Below are 18,622 nucleotides of genomic sequence, written 5' to 3' on the forward strand. Positions count from 1 at the left end.
TGATGAAAGGAAGCACCAAACCAACTTGGACACCACGCTGAGCCAAGCGGCCCTTATCTGGAGAGATCTCCCCACTGATCAGGCTTTCTTCCTCACTTTCTCTTTTTCCCCACTTTCTCCCTCTCTCTTTCTCCCTCTCTCTTTCTCCCTCTCTTTCTCTCTCTTTCTCACTGCTCTTTTTCTTCCTCTCCCCGAAGCACCTCTTCTAATGTGACGCGTCATGTAGGCTCCCATTCTCTTTTTATAGCCGGGTGAGTCACACTCCCTGTCTTTCTTGACGGTCGCTTGCCTCACTTCAACCTCAGGCCCCTGTCTCCCTGGAGGACCAGATAGCTGCTTCTTGTTTTTACGGTGGCGTTGTGGTCAGGTCAACACAGCGTCCTCTCTCTCAACCAAAACTCAGCACCCCTTTGCTAACTCCTCTTCTGCTCAACCGCCAATTAGATAATTGTTCACGGCATAATCAAATAAACTATCTTTACTGCTATCTTTACCCCTCATGAAGGGTTTGTCAGTTTTCATTGGAGTGTAACATGACTGGGGAGAGGTGTGATGCTCAGTGGTCTACACTAGAGCGCTTCATTTCCCCAAAGCGTCTAATAAGTGAATAGATTACTGCTGAAGTGTATGTGGGGTGAGTCAACTCCTCATAGGTCAACTGTCGTTCCACATCTCAGTCATAAGGCAGAGTGCTCTCTCTCGCTCTGCAGAGTGCTCTCTCTCTCTGTAAGGTTTATTGCAGCCCATGTAGGCCACAGAGAGCAGCATGTCGTTGGAAGACAGTGATGTGATATACACTGAGTGTACAAAACATTAGGAACACCTGCTCTTTTCATGACATAGACTGACCAGGTGAATCCAGGTGAAATCTATGATCACTTATTGATGTCACTTGTTAAATCCACTTCAATCAGTGTAGATGAAGTGTAACAGACAGGCTAAAGAAGGATTTTTAAGCCTTGAGACAATTGAGACATGGATTGTGTATGTGTGCCATTCAGAGCGTGAATGGGCAAGACAAAATATTTAAGTGCATTTGAACGGGTATGGTAGTTGGTGCCAGGCACACGGGTTTGAGTGTGTCAAGAACCGCAACTGCTGGGTTTTTCACACTCAACAGTTTCCTGTGTGTATCAAGAATGGTCCACCACCCAAAGAACATCTAGTCAACTTGACAACTGTGGGAAGCATTGGAGTCAACATGGGCCAACATCCCTGTGGAAGGCTTTTATCACCTTGTAGAGTCCATGACCTGACGAACTGAGTGTTCTAAGGGCAAAAGGGGGGTGGGGGGGTGTAACTCAATATTAGGAAGGTGTTCCTAATGTTTGTTACACTCAGTGTATTTTATAGTCGTATTAGTATATTAGCTATATAGCCTAGTCATGTTAGTCATGTTGTTCTGTGTAACTGTCACAATGTCCTTTTGCAAAAAATATGCAACAGAATTATTATTTTTCAGTAACAGGTTTACGTAAACGAAGCATGTCTGACTTCTCAGACACATGCTTTCTGCTTTCCTGTTATCACACCAACAGGCTATCAAAATAGTTAAAAGACCCAAACCACAGTCTCACATAGACACACACACACACAGCAACGGCCAACATATTTGTCTGACTTGCGAGCCAGCGTACAGTGCCTGCCTAACGCACTTACGGAAAGGGTTTCTGAGAATTACAGTATTTATAGCTGTCAGGTTTACTATTTGAATCAAGATGGCGTATTACTGTTGTTTTGATCAAATTGAATTAGAGTCTTGAGAGTCCGTGAGTGGTGTAAAAGGCTCTAAGCAGCCTTCTCATTTGAGTTTTTAATAGAGATGTGAATCAGGGTCCCTCTGGTCGTTGTACTGATGAATAACTGCTGCTGAGTTCTGTTTTGGGGTTTTCTCAGACCAGGAATACATATCTTCAGATCAGTACTCGAGAGTGGTATGTTATGTTCAGCATCGCACCAAAAAAAGCAAGCTTCCGGAAAGCAGCAAATGGAAACTATTTTGGCGATCACAAAAGAACACGAGTAGAGATTTCCGTCTGTCGGTATCCGGGATCTGTGGGGAAGTTTGAGCCCAGTCAGATCCTCAGGGAGTCTATTTCGGGAGCTCCAATTGGATTTTTAGCTTAAAGTGTTGTTTGGTCAGTCCTTCAAGCCGGAGCCGGGTCCTGGGTCTGCTCTGACATCTGGTGCCCTGTCTGTGCCAGGATGCCCCTGCAGTACCCGCACAGGCCTGGCTCAGTACCTGAGCCCCCCCCGTCTCCATGTGCCCTCCACACACACCTCCAAGCCTCCAAACTCTCACACAGGAGCAGTGCAGCACGGGAACATATGTCACCCGCTGCTCCTCTGAGGATCACTGTAATTAATCAGACCCTGAGACACGAGCAAGGCACACACACACACACACACACACACACACACACACACACACACACACACACACACACACACACACAGCCCCTCACTGGAAACAGAAGGCCAGGAATGCGTGTCAAGCACCAAAAATAATTTTCTCAACTACTCTATAAAGCCTTGGCCCATATGTCTCTCCATGGCTCGTTCTGTCTCTCACAACATCACACTATTCAAAAGCTGTATTCAGTTTCTGGGTTAAGGCAAACCAAAAGTTCCTTTGCACTGAGAGCATGTTTCAATACATTTCTGCATTTATTTCTTATTATTACACATAGGAAACATTGTTTTTACTAATTCAACGAATTATACTGAACAAAATGACAATTTCAAAGATTTTACTGAGTTACAGTTCATATAAGGAAATCAGTCAATTGAAATACATTCATTAGGCTCTAATCTATGGATTTCACATAACTGGGCAGGGGTGCAGCCATGGGTGGGCCTGGGAGGGCATAGGCCCAGCCAATCAGAATGAGTTTTCCCCACAAAAGGGCTTTATTACAGACAGAAATATTCCTCATTACTCCCCTCCACCCCCCCTCAGACAATCTTGCAGGTGAAGTAACCAGATGTGGAGGTCCTGGGCTGGTGTGGTTACACCTGGTCTGCGGTTGTGAGGCCAGTTGGGCTTCTGCCAAATTTTCAATTCAGCATGCCAATTGCACGCTCCTTCAAAACTTGAAACATCTGTGGCATTGTGACAGAAAGCACATTTTAAAGTGGCCTTTTATTGTCCCCAGCACAAGGTGCACCTGTGTAATGAGCATGCTGTTTAATCCACTTCTTGATATGCCACACTTGTCAGCTGGATGGATTATCTTGGCAATGCAGAAATGCTCACTAACAGGGATGTAAACAAATTTGTGCACAAACTTTGAGAGAAATAAGCTTTTTGTGCGTATGGATTTTTTTTGTTTAATGTTTAATTTCAGCTCATGAAACATGGGACCAACACATGTTGCGTTTATATTTTTGTTCAGTGTAGATTACAACATCCCAGTACAAGAACAATGTTTCTTAAACTTCCAGCTAGGCGTTATTGCTTGGCCAGAGGCCTCCATCACTAAGCTGTCCCTGGCTACTCTCTTTAGCAGGAAGGTATTTAACTCTGATGCTTTCGTCTATATGCTCTGCTCTCTCAATCTGCCGCTGTCACGATCCTCCCCTCCCTCATTGATCCAGCGAACAATTGGCCTCAGAGACATGCTCGGATCCAGGCATTCAAGCGATTCTCTGAGCGCTTCAAAACTTTTAACTAATGACACTTGAAATGAATACGGGCAAGGCAATTTGGGCTAATTAGGAAGCCTCTTCTCCCAAGTACTGAAACATTAAGATGACATACTGTTCATTCGGGATTACTTTAATTGGGACAATTATTGTAATTTCGTCGCAATTACGTGTTGAGATAAAAGCGCTTTCTAAAGAGAATGTGTGTGATTCCCTTTATGTAAAATCCTAATAAGCTTCTAAACACTTGGCCACAAAAGAAGAGTAGCTTTTTTTCCTGGAACACTTTTGAACTTCGATGCCCTTGAATGTCTTTTTGCTTTTCTCCCTCGGTACGCTATTGTTAATACTATATTTCCATCACGTTTCACAATTTGTCTGTAAAATCTTGATTGCACTGCTAACAGTAGAAAAACACTTTTCTCCCTGTCGCCTTTTCCCTCAGAGGGATCCTTTTGTCCCTGAGCTAAATCCTTCAGGAGGCATTTTGGTGGAAAGAGAACTGTTGTAATTCAATAGCGCTGCCGTTATTTGCCAAGAGGCCCTAAAGCGCTCTAAATTATAAAGCTGCTGAAAAGCCATTTCCCAATAGAGTGTGGTCTATCTCTGATAGGGAGCTCTTTATTGAGTCCACACAGTGTCTGTGCCAAACCGTATGACCTCCAGATAGGGGAGATGGAGAGGGTGAAGGGACCTCTATACAGAGCTATTATGAAGTCTACAGGACTACAATTGTGGCTGATGTGAATACCCCTTGTCATAATTTATAAGTGATTCACAGAGTATTGGTACAAGTGCTGAACAGAAAAGTGTACGAGCAGCGACCACTTTAATGCCCTATGCCCTGGTCATTGCTGTGTCTAGTGTCCACCTGGTAGTAAAGCATGTTTTCTCTCAGGTGGGCGGAGAGTGTTGGTCAGTCCAGGTGGTGATGTTTCACTGAGGCGTACTCTGCCCTCGCCTCTCATATGGACATGTTCTTCCAGTGGGAACAGCCCTGGACTGGTCCAGCACTACCCATCTGTTCTGTGTGTGAAGATGTGAGAAGCACCAGGGCCCGGGTGTGGGTGTTTTAGCTACACACGTCCCTCAGGTGTTGGACCGTTGTGACTAAGGGATGAATCAGCAGGAGTTAGACGAGCTCCACCAGGCTCCCACAGAGGAAACAAAATGTCCACAGAGTCTATGGCTCAAAATGTGAAGAAAATTCATAAAAGCAATTTAGTACAGAGCTGTGGTCGATGTCCACAGGCCCAACCTTTGTGTTGAGGTGAGTCCCTGATATGAGTGTATGTTTTTGTGGAGATGAAGCGGTACTGGGATGCCACATTTCCCTACCACTACATACTCTGGTGGTTAAAGATATTCTCTGGTACTTTTGTATACTTTTTAGCCAGTAGTTCTAAAAGTACTGCTCACGAGCCAAAAGTGGTCCCCGAAAATTGTCACACATATGCAGATATGCGCACCACGTCATTGCTCTCTCTCTCGCTCTGCTGTGTGTGCATCTTGCTAGCTGTCACTCAAATGGCGAGGGGGGGGTGGGCTGAAGCTCATTGGCTAGAACTCGAATTGCTAGGGGGCTGGCCCACGTGGGGGAAAATGGAGGGAAAATGGTGTGGCACAGCTTCCAGAAAAACAGTCTCTTTCAAACTAGGGATTTCGTGGCTAATTGAGGTAAAACAGTAATTCCGCTCATAGAGTAGATGATGCATGTATGAAGTACACATTGACACATCCAGCCCAAGGCAGGAGGTTTAAAAAGTACTTAGAAGTTGCCAAAGTTCCGGAGCATTTCTTTAATAGCTATGTGATGGAAAAGGGGTCTGTTATGTAGCATTCCTTGTTATTAAATCCACTTTGAGCCCTTTCATTATTTCATAAGTTGAACTTAATTAAACACTTTGAAACAAGAGATCCAGACTGTTTTTAGATTAAACAGTGTTTTCCACAAGCACATGGAGTAGCCAGCCAAATAGAAAAAGTAGCCAGCCAGGCTCCCCCATTACTCCATAGTCAATGCTTTGATTAAATCAGTAGACCTACACTATATATATAAAAAAAGTATGTGGACACCCCTTCAAATGAGTGGATTTGGCTATTTCAGCCTTACCTGTTGCTGACAGGTGTATACAATCGAGCACACAGCCATGCAATCTACATAGACAAACATTGGCAGTAGAATTGCCTTATTGAAGAGCTCAGTGTCTTTCAACGAGGCACCGTCATAGGATGCCACCTTTCCAACAAGTCAGTTTGTCAAATTTCAGCCCTGCTAGAGCTGCCCCGGTCAAATGTAAGTGCTGTTATTGTGAAGTGGAAACGTCTAGGAGCAACAACGGATCAGCTGCGAAGTGGTAGGCCACAAAAGCACACAGAACGGGACCGACGAGTGCTGAAGCACGTAGCGTGTAAAAATCGTCTGTTCTCGGTTGCAACACTCACGAGTTCCAAACTGCCTCTGGAAGCAATGTTAGCACAATAGCTGTTCATTGGGAGTTGCATTAAATGGGCTGAGCAGCCACACACAAGACTAAGATCACCATGCGTGATGCTAAGTGTTGGCTGGAGTGGTGTAAAGCTCGCCGTCATTGGACTCTGGAGCTGTGGAAACGCATTCTCTGAAGTGATGAATTATGCTTCCCCATCTGGCAGTCCGACGGACGAATTTGGGTTTGGCAGATGCCAGGAGAACGCTACCTGCCCGAATGCATAATGCCAACTAAGTTTTGTGGAGGAGTTATAATGGTCTGGGGCTATTTTTCATGGTTCGGGCTAGGCCTCTTAATTTCCAGTGAAGGGAAATCTTAATGCTACACGCTACAATGACATTCTAGTGCTTCCAACTGTGCTTCCAACTTTGTGGCAACAGTTTGGAGAAAGCCCTTTTCTTTTTTTCTTTTTTATATTTGACCCCTTTTTCTCCCCAATTTCGTGGTATCCAATTGGTAGTTACAGTCTTGTCTCATCGCTGCAACTCCTGTATGGACTCGGGAGAGGCGAAGGTCGAGAGCCGTGCGTCCTCCGAAACACAACCCAACCAAGCCGCACTGCTTCTTGACACAATGCCTACAACCCGGGAGCCAGCCGTACCAATGTGTCGGAGGAAACACTGTACACCTGGCGACAGTGTCAGTGTAAACTGCGCCCGGCCCATCACAGGAGACGCTAGTGTGCAATGGGACAAGGACATCCCTGCCGGCCAAACCCTCCCCTAACCAGGACGATGCTGGGCCAATTGTGCGCCGTCCCATGGGTCTCCCAGTCTCTGCCGGCTGTGACAGAGCCTGGACTCGAACCCAAAATCTCTAGTGGCACAGCTAGCGCTGCGATGCAGAGCCTTAGACCACTGCACAACTCGGGAGGCCCGGGGGAAAGCCCTTTTCTGTTTCAGCATGACAATGCCTCCATGCACAAAGCGAGGTTCATACAGAAATGGTTTGTCGAGATCGATGTGGAAGAACTTGACTGGCCTGCACAGAGCCCTGACCTCAACCCTATCGGATAACTCTGGGATGAATTGGAACGATGGCTGCGAGCCAGGCCTAATCACCCAACATCAGTGTCCGACCTCACTAATGCTCTTGTGGCTGAATGGAAGCAAGTCCCCGCAGCAATGTTCCAACATCTAGTGGAAAGCTTTCCTAGAAGAGTGGAGGCTGTTATAGCAGCAAAGGGGGGACCAACTCCATATTAATGCCCATGATTTTAGAATGAGCTGGTGTCCACACACTTTTTGGTCATGTAATGTATATCAGTATCTTTCAAAATACCATATAAGTATAATTTTTGCTTTTAAAGCAATACAATCTGTTTTCTTTTATCATATTTTAAAGCAATACAATCTGTTTTCTTTTATCATAGTTTGGACCAGAGTGATGCTGTCTCCACTAGCCTAACTATTGTTCCTGAAGTGAGGAGGATTCACCATCTTCATCAAATGTTTTCATAATTTATCTGTAGATAATCGCCAAAAAGCCTACCATTACGCAAATGAGGGAGCCAAATGAACAGCTCTCTTACCGAAGCAATTCGGTAGGCTACTGAAGAGTAACTCACTTTAAAATCACTGTCTGGCAAGTCCTGATGAACTTCATATCTAAAATACAAACGAGATCTTTAGTTGTCCCAATGCGATACCGTGGATATATGAGTACGTTGTATAATTTATGAATGGGAAGGATATATGAGATCAACTTTACTCAGTCAGTTCAACACCTTTTAATAAACAAGTCCAGCTAGGGTTAGGTTTGGGGGTGTAAAATATATTAAGGTAAAATATATTTAAAAAATATTTGATGAAACATTGAATTTGGCTTTACTGCTATTAGCCCATGGAAATGCATTAAATAACAGCCTCATATGGATAAACAGATAGTCCCCAAAAATTCTAAAGGAAGTCTGAAGTGTCTGTCCTATATCTGAGAGATATAACAAATATCAGGAAACATTTTTTTATTTTTTATTATTTAACCCCTTATTTTAGGCACTAAACCATCTACATATATACTTCATGTACCTGACTACCTACTTGTCTTGTGAGGCTTGTAGATGTGGAAAACAACCGACATATACATGTTTGTGAGACACTCCATCGAGGAGTAATACTATATTAGTGTGTAGCCCAAACTGTTCAGACGCTACAGCTACTGGCCCCGGGCGATCGTTAATGTCGGACTCTCCATACGAAAGAAAATAAATGAATGTCACAGAAAACAATAGGTTAAGTGGATTTCGACTCATCGTTAACACACTATATGGGACGTGCAAATTCACGCTCTCCCTCCACGCAAAGAAATTAGACTACAACCACAGCTCACACAACACAACACACAACACAGGTACCTAGAGGCGTGACAGACATCAGATCTATCAATAGATCGCTAGAAGATACATATCATTTATTCTAGCAGGAGAGGGCTCAGCAGACTTTTTTTCTGACTAGCGAATTGAAAAGTGGCCTAGTTAATTTAAGTGGAAAAAGTACCTGGCTGAAAATGAGTCTGTAATCGGCTGTATAGTGATATAAAATGATGTAAATCAAGGAAAGACTATCAAAGACTAAATAGCATAATCAGAACATAAGGAAACAAACTGCCCAGGTATATGTTGTGCTTATTTTTACCTGTGACTACACTGTGTGACTACGCTGTTATCACTTTTGCTTTGTGTGCTATTGTATATGCTAGTGTGTGGTGAGCCCAAGAGCATTTGTGTGGGTGAGTGAGCATGTTTATGCTGGCGTCTGTCTCTCTCGATGTGCCTGTGGACATATCAGTGATCTCCCTCCCTCTCTATTGTGCCGTGAGTGGGAGAAGGTGGCAGGTGTATTATAAATAGAAGTGCTGGGCTGCGAGGGTCAGGGTGACTTCCTTGTCACAGGGCCTAGTGCACACTCAACCCCCTCTAACTTTGAGGTGGCACCCAGGCCCACAAAAGTCAAATGGGGGCAAGCAAGCATAGAGGAAAGGATGGTCACTAGAGATAAAGGTGTGTGGAGGAAAGCCTGGGTGTGAAAATGCCAACTCTTCTCAGAAGTCTTTTCTGGAAAGCCCTCGATCTGGTTTTAAACCTGAGCGATGAAAAAGAACAGGGTGTCTTTCACCACCACCATGTAAAAGCAGCTTCTTATTCTGACCATAGTTATGCAGCCACTGTATAGCTTAAGGATTTAGCACATTTATCTGGTACAGAGTTCTTGGATGACGAGTTATACGTTTTTTTAAGAACTGCTCTTAGCTGGCCCCTCTTTCTCACTTTCCCAGACAGGAAGGTGAATAGAAGCGAGGTTCAGAAATGAATCAGTGGTCATCCCCAAATAGAACCATCTCTCTCTCTCCCTTTACTCTTCACCAGGTCATCCTGTGTCTGAGGTATCTCCTCCTCAATGATGTTAAGGAAAGGATTACCTGTCGGGGCTGTTTTCCTGTTTTTTAAACTTTATTTACCTAGAAGGTTTACATGAATCACTCATGGGTGGTTTAGGACATGGGCTCGGTCCGGATGTTTGACTTCTCATATACCGTCTCCATCCTGACATGCATCAAACACCCACATTGACTGACTTCTCAGCTCAATTCATGTCAGGAATGCCTCATTTTATTACCATTTAGCCACACTCAGCAGTGGACTGGAGTTCAAAATGTTCCCTTTTACATAAATCATCAAACTGGGCCCGGTTTCCTAATATCCTGTACAGGGTTTGTCAGGAATTGAGTTTATCTCCCTTGAATGAAGGGTTCAGCTAAGGTTTTTGAGGTCTGGAACGGGATGGTTTGTGTACAGATGAGTTTAATCATTTCAGAGAAACTCTGAATCCCAACCCCATTTCAGAGAGGCCATTACAAGGCTGCAGCGTTTTTATCAGAGTGGTATGTTTCCTATTACGCTGCATTTCTCTGCGGTCCATTTCAAATGCAAAGGTCCGGCTTAGTACATAGGAATGGAATTACAGGCTTAAACTTTGACACGGATGTATATGAAAAGCAAATTTGCTTTTAATGTCCGCTGGCATAGCTGAGAGAAGACGAGACCCAAGCAAAGAACGCATAATTCTGTAAATAACTCTTGAGAATCCGGCCAAAGAAACAACGGTTTAAGTAGAGGAAACATGGTGTCATCTCAAGTGAAAACATATTTGCTCTCTGCTTTTGTGTAGCCAGGGCTTGGTAAGCTCCTCTCGCACAATATACTCCACTCTGGAGTGTTGTCGCTACGAGGCCACGCTCCAGCCTGTCCGTCCGTTGGTTAGAGGCCTGTCCTTCCTTTCTAATTTGCCCGCCTGCCCGTCGGCCTGAGGAAAGCACCAAGGCCCGGGCTCACCATTGTGACTGACCACTGTTGTTCTCTTCACAGCCGAACATTCTTTCTCTTTATGGCCCTCCGAAAAACAAATGTGTGTTGGCATTTTGCTTCTCTCCGGGCCCCTTTATTGAAATGCTTTGAGCCTCATTGTGGGGCATCCGTACGTGGTCCACACACAGAGGGTGGCTGTAAGCAAAGTCAAGTGGCACATTCAGCGCCTGCAGAGGGAGGAGAGAGGGGAGGAATTGAGGGAGAAATGTTCTCTTTCCCGTCAGCTGCAGTATGTGGGAGTGTTAGAGGAGAAGAAAGGCTCGCAGAGCCAGCTTTGGGATCGATTAGCATTTGGAGAAGCCTAGAAACCTCCCAAGCACTAGGCGCTGCAACACAGACAGTGCATAAGAGCCTGTGCTTGTAACGCAAAATCCCATCAATGGGTCTATTGTGAGAAACCGGCTGCAGGATTCCTGACGTGCTTTATTTCACTGTCTACAGCCTTTTAAAAGTAACATGTCGCCTTCTGGACTCGCCAAAGTGCAATCCTCCAGCTTGTCAGCCTCACAAAAGATGGCCTGATAGGAGTGGCTTTTTTCTAATGCCTATCTCCCTCCACCAGTGTCAAAAGCTATTAACATCAATGACTTAATGTCAAGGCCAACCACTCTTCCTCAATTGACTGAAAATCTGTCTCTTGAAGTGTCCCTTTCGCACGTTTGGTAGCAATTAAAAGGGCACTCTTCGTGCCACCGCTGGATGGTTAACATGTTGGATGGCGTTTTATTTAACCTTTATTTAACTAGGCAAGTCAGTTAAGAACAAATTCTTATTTTACAATGACTGCCTTACCCCTGCCAAACCCTCCCCTCCTAACCCAGACAACGCTGGGCCAATTGTGCGCCGCCCTATGGGACTCCCGATCATGGCCGGTTGTGATACAGCCCAGGATCGAATCAGGGTCTGTAGTGACCCCTCTAGCACTGAGATGCAGTGCCTTAGACCGCTGAGCCACTTGGGAGTGTTACACCAGATAATAAACCCATGCCATCATGTGAACCTGTCTGATTTCCCTGACCTGTGCTATTATCAGAACATGGCCACTGGTATGAAGAGGGATGACGTTTGGATGGCTCAGTCCCTTGTGGCTCATTGGTGGCTGCCAGCAGACAGTTCCGACTAGACAGCCTGGTGTGAATGAATGCTAGGAATGGGGTCTCGGTGCCACAGTGATGGATGCATTTACTTAGTCCATGCAGGCCCTTCTAGTTGTCTTTGGAAGATGCTGGTAACATCATGTGTGCTGTGAGCCTCAATGTACCAGAGTCAATAGAAGACTCTAAGTACTCACATGTGTAGCTCTATCTCAGTAAAAGTATCCTTGACTCTCCTCTAGGGCTCCTCTATACCAGTATCCCAATATTTTTTCCAGGGCAAAAATGAAAACGGGAAGCAGACCAAACTTTTTGGTCCTTTAAAAAATATTGTGTGAAATACGTGTTATAGGGAGTTAATACTCAAAATAATGTATTAATCCATTATGACATAAATCCATTATGACATAAAACATCCATAATCGGTGACTTCTGAGGGGAAAGATTCAGAATACGTTTGTGTGGCCACATTCATTTGCAATTCTTTGGCATAATCTTTTTAAACTATGAGGAATTACTCTGGGCTTTCTTAAGAAAGACAACGCATCACTTAAGATTCTTTAGATAGATGGGCAGTATGGGAGTGTGTACTCTGTGTAACCACTGTCCCCCTCGGTGGCGTGTGTGTGTGTGTGTGTGTGTGTGTGTGTGTGTGTGTGTGTGTGTGTGTGTGTGTGTGTGTGTGTGTGTGTGTGTGTGTGTGTGTGTGTGTGTGTGTGTGTGTGTGTGTGTGTGTGTGTGTGTGTGTGTGTGTACATGTGTCACTGGCTCCTGTTGTTCTCCGTCTTTGAGCACACAAATAAACAGAGAGCCAAGCTGGACTGCTGAACAGCACAAGGCTCTCAGCATGAGGGAAATGGAGTCAAACTCACATTACCTCACTACCATGCATCTATCTATGGAAATCCCCATCGGCACTGAGCATCCCAGGTGTGTGTAGTAGTGGACACCAATGTTCCCTCATTTTTTGGTGAGCACTGAGCAAATTTTAGGTCTTGTGAGCAGAAACTTGAACATTGTGTGAATTTTGTGCAACTTCCAGCGAGTATTTACAGTGAACGCTGAGGCTGTACCATTACAGTTTTAGACAGTAGCCAATGGGCTATTGTGTCTATTTGAGAATAGTATAGGCCTACCAACAAAACCAATGGAGTAAATCCCATAACATTTTCACATGGAAATAGATTTTGATTTCTATGGTATAACCTACAGTAGCCTAAATGTGGTGTTCAATGCAGGCCTACACTGCATGAGACGTTTTAACATAATGAATGGCTTGACATTAATTAATGATTTTTTAAACTTGGACTGTAATACCATGGGCCAAATAGTTGACTGTAGATTGTGTTGTATGATGCAAGAAACCACTTTACAAAATACAATTCATGAGTATTACCATACAGAGAATTAGACAGTAGGCTACACCTCTGCATATTGGCTTATTTGCATATTCAAACCTGTATCAAAATACAACACTGCCCTTTTAATTAAGACATAAGCTTTTTACTTGACTGGCTTTTCAAAGACAGCTTGAAATGTAGTATACATATTTTGTGCTTGTCACGCCCTGACTTTAGTTATATTTGTTTTCTTTATTATTTGGTTAGGTCAGGGTGTGACAAGGGTGGTTTGTTTAGTTTTTGTATTGTCTAGGTGTTTTTGACTTGTCTAGGGTTTTTTGTTTATCTATGGGGATTTTGTATTGTCTAGGGGAATGTAGGTTTATGGTGGCCTGAATTGGTTCCCAATCAGAGACCGCTGTTTATCTCTGATTGGGGATCCTATTTAGGTTGCCAATTTCCATTTTGGTTTTGTGGGTAGTTGTCTATGTGTAGTTGCATGTCAGCACTCTGTTATTTATAGCTTCACGTTCGTTTTGTTGTTTTTGTTAGTTTGTTTAGTGGTTCATTCGTTAATAAAAAAATAATGTATTCACATCATAGCTGCACCTTGGTCTCCTCACTACGACGAACGTGACAGTGCTTTTGTAGGAAGCAGTAACTCCCCATTGCTGAGCGGTGCTTATCTATAACTGGGCTAATAACCCACTAACTTGCACATTCACTTGCGGGCGATTGAAAGACCGCTCTTTGGCTGCCCTGCCAATAGAATTCTACTTCATTGAATTCTACTCCATTGCGCTCTGACTCTGCCTACAACAAAATCAGAGACTCAATCTTGCAAAGTTAGATTTGTTTTGGTTTGTTGCATTGAAAAGGGCTGCTATAATGTTGATTCGATCACAGAAAAAACGTTGATCTATAGTGCAAACTAATGGGGCAAACTCAGTGAAATTCAATCTCTTGCGTCTCTGCGCAGCGTAGCATTTCTTCTGTGCAGCAGTCCTGGAACAAGTGTGCCGCCACTAACACGCGCAGCTTAGAGGGAACATTGGTGGACATTGTGTTTTGTATGTTTGAGACTGTGTGTTTGGTAGTGGGCCGTGTGTTTTGTATGTTTGAGACTGTGTGTATTTGGTAGTGGACCTTGTGTTTGGTAGTGGACCATGTGTTTAGTAGTGAAGGTGTCGAGATGGTGTCGATAGACATTGCGGCTCTGTTTCTGGCTCCTAAGCAACTTTGCAATATTTTATTTATTTATGTCTGTTATTCCTCGCATTATAAGTCCAGAGAGACATCAGAGACTGTAACATACTCTGTTTCACGGAATAATGGCTCTCTCTTGATATACAGTACTGTCCCCGTCCATACAGCCGGCTGGGTTTTCAGTGCATCGTGCAGATAGGAATAAATAAAGAACTCTCAGGGAGGAAGAAAGGTGAAGGTGTATGTTTCATAATTAACTCCTCATGGTGTGATTGTGGTAATGTACAGGAACTCAAGTCTTTTTGTTCACCCGACCTAGTATACCTCACAATCAAATGCCGATCGCATTACCTCCTGAGAGAATTCTCTTCGGTCATGGGTACAGCCGTGTATATTCCCACCCAAACCGAAACCACAACGGTTCTCAAGGAACTGCACTAGACTTTGTGCAAACTGGAAACCGCATACCCTGAGGCCGGGGGACTTTAATAAAGCAAATCTGAGGAAAACGCTACCGAACACATTGCCTGCAGTACGCTCGCTTCAAAAACTCTTGACCATTATTACTCTCCCTTCCGGGATGGCTGCAAGGCCCTCCCCCACCCTCCCTTCGGCAAATCAGATCACGACTCCATTCTGCTCCTCCCTTTCTATAGGTAGAAACTCAAACAGGAAGTACCCATGCCAAGGTCTATTCAACGCTGGTCTGACCAATCAGAATTCATGCTTCAAAATTGTTTTGATCACGTGGACTGGGATATGTTCCGGGTTGCCTCTGAGAATAACATTGACGTATACACTGACACGGTGACTGAGTTCATCAGGAAGTGTATAAGGGATCTTGTTCCCACTGTGACGATTTAAAAACTATCAAAACCAAAAACCGTGGATAGATGGCAGCATTCGCGCAAAGCTAAAAGCACGAACCACTGCATTTAACCACGGCAAGTGTCACGGCTGTTGAAAAGAGAGGACCAAGGTGCAGCGTGGTGACCGTACATTTTCTTTTATTTAATCAAAATGACGCCGAACAAAACAATAAACACTACAAAAACAAACCGTGAAGCTCAAAGGCTATGTGCCCTAAACAAAGACAGGTGGAAAAAAGGGCTACCTAAGTATGGTTCTCAATCAGAGACAACGATAGACAGCTGCCTCTGAGAACCACACCCGGCCAAACTCAAAGAAATAGAAAACATAGAATACCCACCCAAACTCACGCCCTGACCAAACCAAAATAGAGACATAAAAAGGATCTCTAAGGTCAGGGCGTGACAGCAAGGTGTCTGCGAATATGGTTGAATTACAAACAGTCCAGTTATGCCCTCCGTAAGGAAATCAAACAGGCAAAATGTCAGTACAAAGTGGAGTCGCAATTCAACTGCTCAGACACGAGACATACAGTATGTGGCTGGAACTCCAAACAATCACGGATTCTAAAGGGAAAACCAGCCACGTCGCAGACACTGACATCTTGCTCCCGGACAAGCTAAACACCTTCTTTGCCCGCTTTGAGGATAACACAGTGCCACTGACGTGGGCCGTTCCAGAGGACTATGAGCTCTCGTTCTCCGTGGCCAACATGAGTTAGACATTTAAGCGTGTTAACTCTCGCAAGGCTGCAGGCCCAGACGTCATCCCTAGCCTTGTCCTCAGAGCATGCGCAGACCAGCTGGCTGAAGTGTTTACAGACATATTCAATCTCTCCCTATCCCAGTCTGCTGTCCCCACTTCCTTCAAGATGTCCACCATGATTCCTGTACCCAAGAAAGTGAAGGTAACTGAACTAAATGACTATCGCCCTGTAGCACTCACTTCTGTCATCATGAAGTGCTTTGAGAGGTTGGTTAGGGATCATATCACCTCCACCTTACCTGACATTCTAGACCCACTGCAATTTGCATACCGCCCCAATAGATGATGCAATTTTCATCACACTGTCCTATCCCATCTGGACAAGAGAAATACCTATGTAAGAATGCTGTTCATTGTCTACAGCTCAGCCATTAACACCATACTACCCTCCAAGCTTATCATTCAACTTGGGCCCCAGGTCTGAACCCCGCCTTGTGCAACTGGGTCCTGGACTTCCTGACGGGCCGGTGGTGAAGGTAGGCAACCCTGATCCAAGATGGCGTAGCACTGGGATGCTTTGATTGTCTTGTCCCGTCCCCTGTATATATTGTTTCTTTCTTCGTATATATTTTATATATATCTTTTATCAAATTTTTCCATCTACGGACTGAACATACTCTCCTGCAACCCGCCTCATCCAATGCGGTATGGATCTGCTATTTCTTATACTTTAGAACCGTAACCCCCTTCAGAAGCTAGCCAGCTAACTAGCTACTAGCTAGTAGTCAGTTAGCCACTGCTAGTTAGCCATCACCGTTAACTGGGACATCTGCCAGCTTCAGCCCGGTCAACTCCTGCCAGCCTGCACAGCGCGATATCAACCCAGAGCATATCAGATTGCTTTTCTCCACCAAATCTCTGGATTCCTACTGCAAGCTCTGAACCTTTACTGCGGATCATTGCAGGTAGCTATCATTGCAGGTAGCTAGTGGCTACTCCTGGCTAATGTCTCTGTCCCGAAGCAAACACCAGTTAGCCTGGAGCTAGTCTCGAATCTAGGCCCATCTCCCGGCTAGCCGAAGAGATCTATCAAGCAATTCCTGGGCTTCAATGACCTCTTTTGCCAATTGGCCTGGACCCTTTGCTGCCGACACGGAGCCCCGCCGATCCATCACGACTGGTCTACCGACGTAACCGTCCGAGGGGGTTTCTGTCCCGAAGCAAGCACCAGTTAGCCTGGAGTTAGCCTCGAGCTAGTCCCATCTCCCGGCTAGCCATAGCAACAATCACCCGAAGCATGCGCTCCAGCAGGTATATTGCACTGGTCATCCCCAAAGCCAACACTTCCTTTGGCCGCCTTTCCTTTCAGTTCTCTGATGCCAATGACTGGAACGAATTGCAAAAATCTCTGAAGCTAGAGTCTTATATCTCCCTCTCTAACTTTAAGCATCAGCTGTCAGAGCAGCTTACCGATCACTGTACCTGTACACAGACAATCTGTAAATAGCACACCCGACTACCTCATCCCCATAGTATTACTTACCCTCTTGCTCTTTTGCACCCCAGTACTTGTACATCATCATCTGCACATATATCACTCCAGTATTAATGCTAATTTGTAATTATTTTTGCCTCTATGGCCTATTTATTGCCTTCCTTCCTACTCTTCTACATTGGCACACATTGTACATAGATCTTTCTATTTTCATTTTATCTTGGCCAGGTCGCAGTTGTAAATGAGAACTTGTTCTCAACTGGCCTACCTGGTTAAATAAAGGTGAAATAAAATAAAAATAAAAAAAAACACAAGGGGGCGTGCTCAGGTAATGAGTGGAGAACAGGAGGGCTTCTTAAAGAAAAACTAACAGGTCTGTGAGAGCCGGAATTCTTACTGGTTGGTAGGTGATCAAATACTTATGTCATGCAATAAAATGCAAATTAATTACTTAAAAATCATACAATGTGATTTTCTGGATTTTTTTTTAGATTTCGTCTCTCACAGTTGAAGTGTACCTATGATAAAAATTACAGACCTCTACATGCTTTGTAAGTAGGAAAACCTGCAAAATCGGCAGTGTATCAAATACTTGTTCTACCCACTGTATATACTGTATTCTAGTCAAGGCCTATTCTATTCAACTATTTCTGTACATATACTATTCTATCCTACGAGTTCTACAGTTAGATTATATAGTATATCTCAATACTGTCCATAATGTCTATACATCGGGGCGGCAGGGTAGCCTAGTGGTTAGAGCGTTGGACTAGTAACCGAAAGGTTGCAAGTTCAAATCCCCGAGCTGACAAGGTACAAATCTGTCGTTCTGCCCCTGAACAGGCAGTTAACCCACTGTTCCTAGGCCGTCATTGAAAATAAGAATTTGTTCTTAACTGACTTGCCTAGTAAAATAAAGGTAAAATAAAATAAAAATAAAACATCCCATCACATACAGTGCATTCGGAAAGTATTCAGACCCCTTCCCTTTTTCCACATTTTGTTACGTTACAGCCTTATTCTAAAATTGATTTAATCATTTTTTTGCCTCAGCAATCTACACACAACACACCATAATTTTGCTAATGTGTTAAAAATAAAAAACAGAAATACTTTATTTGTATTCAGACCCTTTGCTATGAGACTCAAAATTGAGCTCAGGTGCATCCTGTTTCCATTGATCATTCTTGAGATGTTTCTACAACTGGATTGGAGTCCACCTGTGGTAAATTAAATTGATTGGCCATGATTTGGAAAGGCACACAAAGGCTCCATGGACAATTCCTTCCACCTTGTGGCTTGGTTTTTGCTCTGACATGCATTGTGATCTGTGGGACCTTATTTAGACAGGTGTGTGCCTTTCCAAATCATTTCCAATCATTTGAATTTACCACAGGTGGACTCCAATCAAG

The 18,622-nt window shown here is 44.1% G+C and overlaps 1 protein-coding gene across 11 annotated transcripts in view; it reads left to right on the plus strand.

Moving 5' to 3' along the window:
* Positions 1 to 18,622, plus strand: part of LOC139553823 (kinase D-interacting substrate of 220 kDa B-like) — a 106,717-nt gene that overhangs the window by 49,458 nt on the left and 38,637 nt on the right. The window lies entirely within an intron of this gene.

This window comes from Salvelinus alpinus, chromosome 25 (assembly GCF_045679555.1).
Source record: "Salvelinus alpinus chromosome 25, SLU_Salpinus.1, whole genome shotgun sequence".
In the NCBI taxonomy this organism is placed as follows: Eukaryota; Metazoa; Chordata; class Actinopteri; order Salmoniformes; family Salmonidae; genus Salvelinus; species Salvelinus alpinus.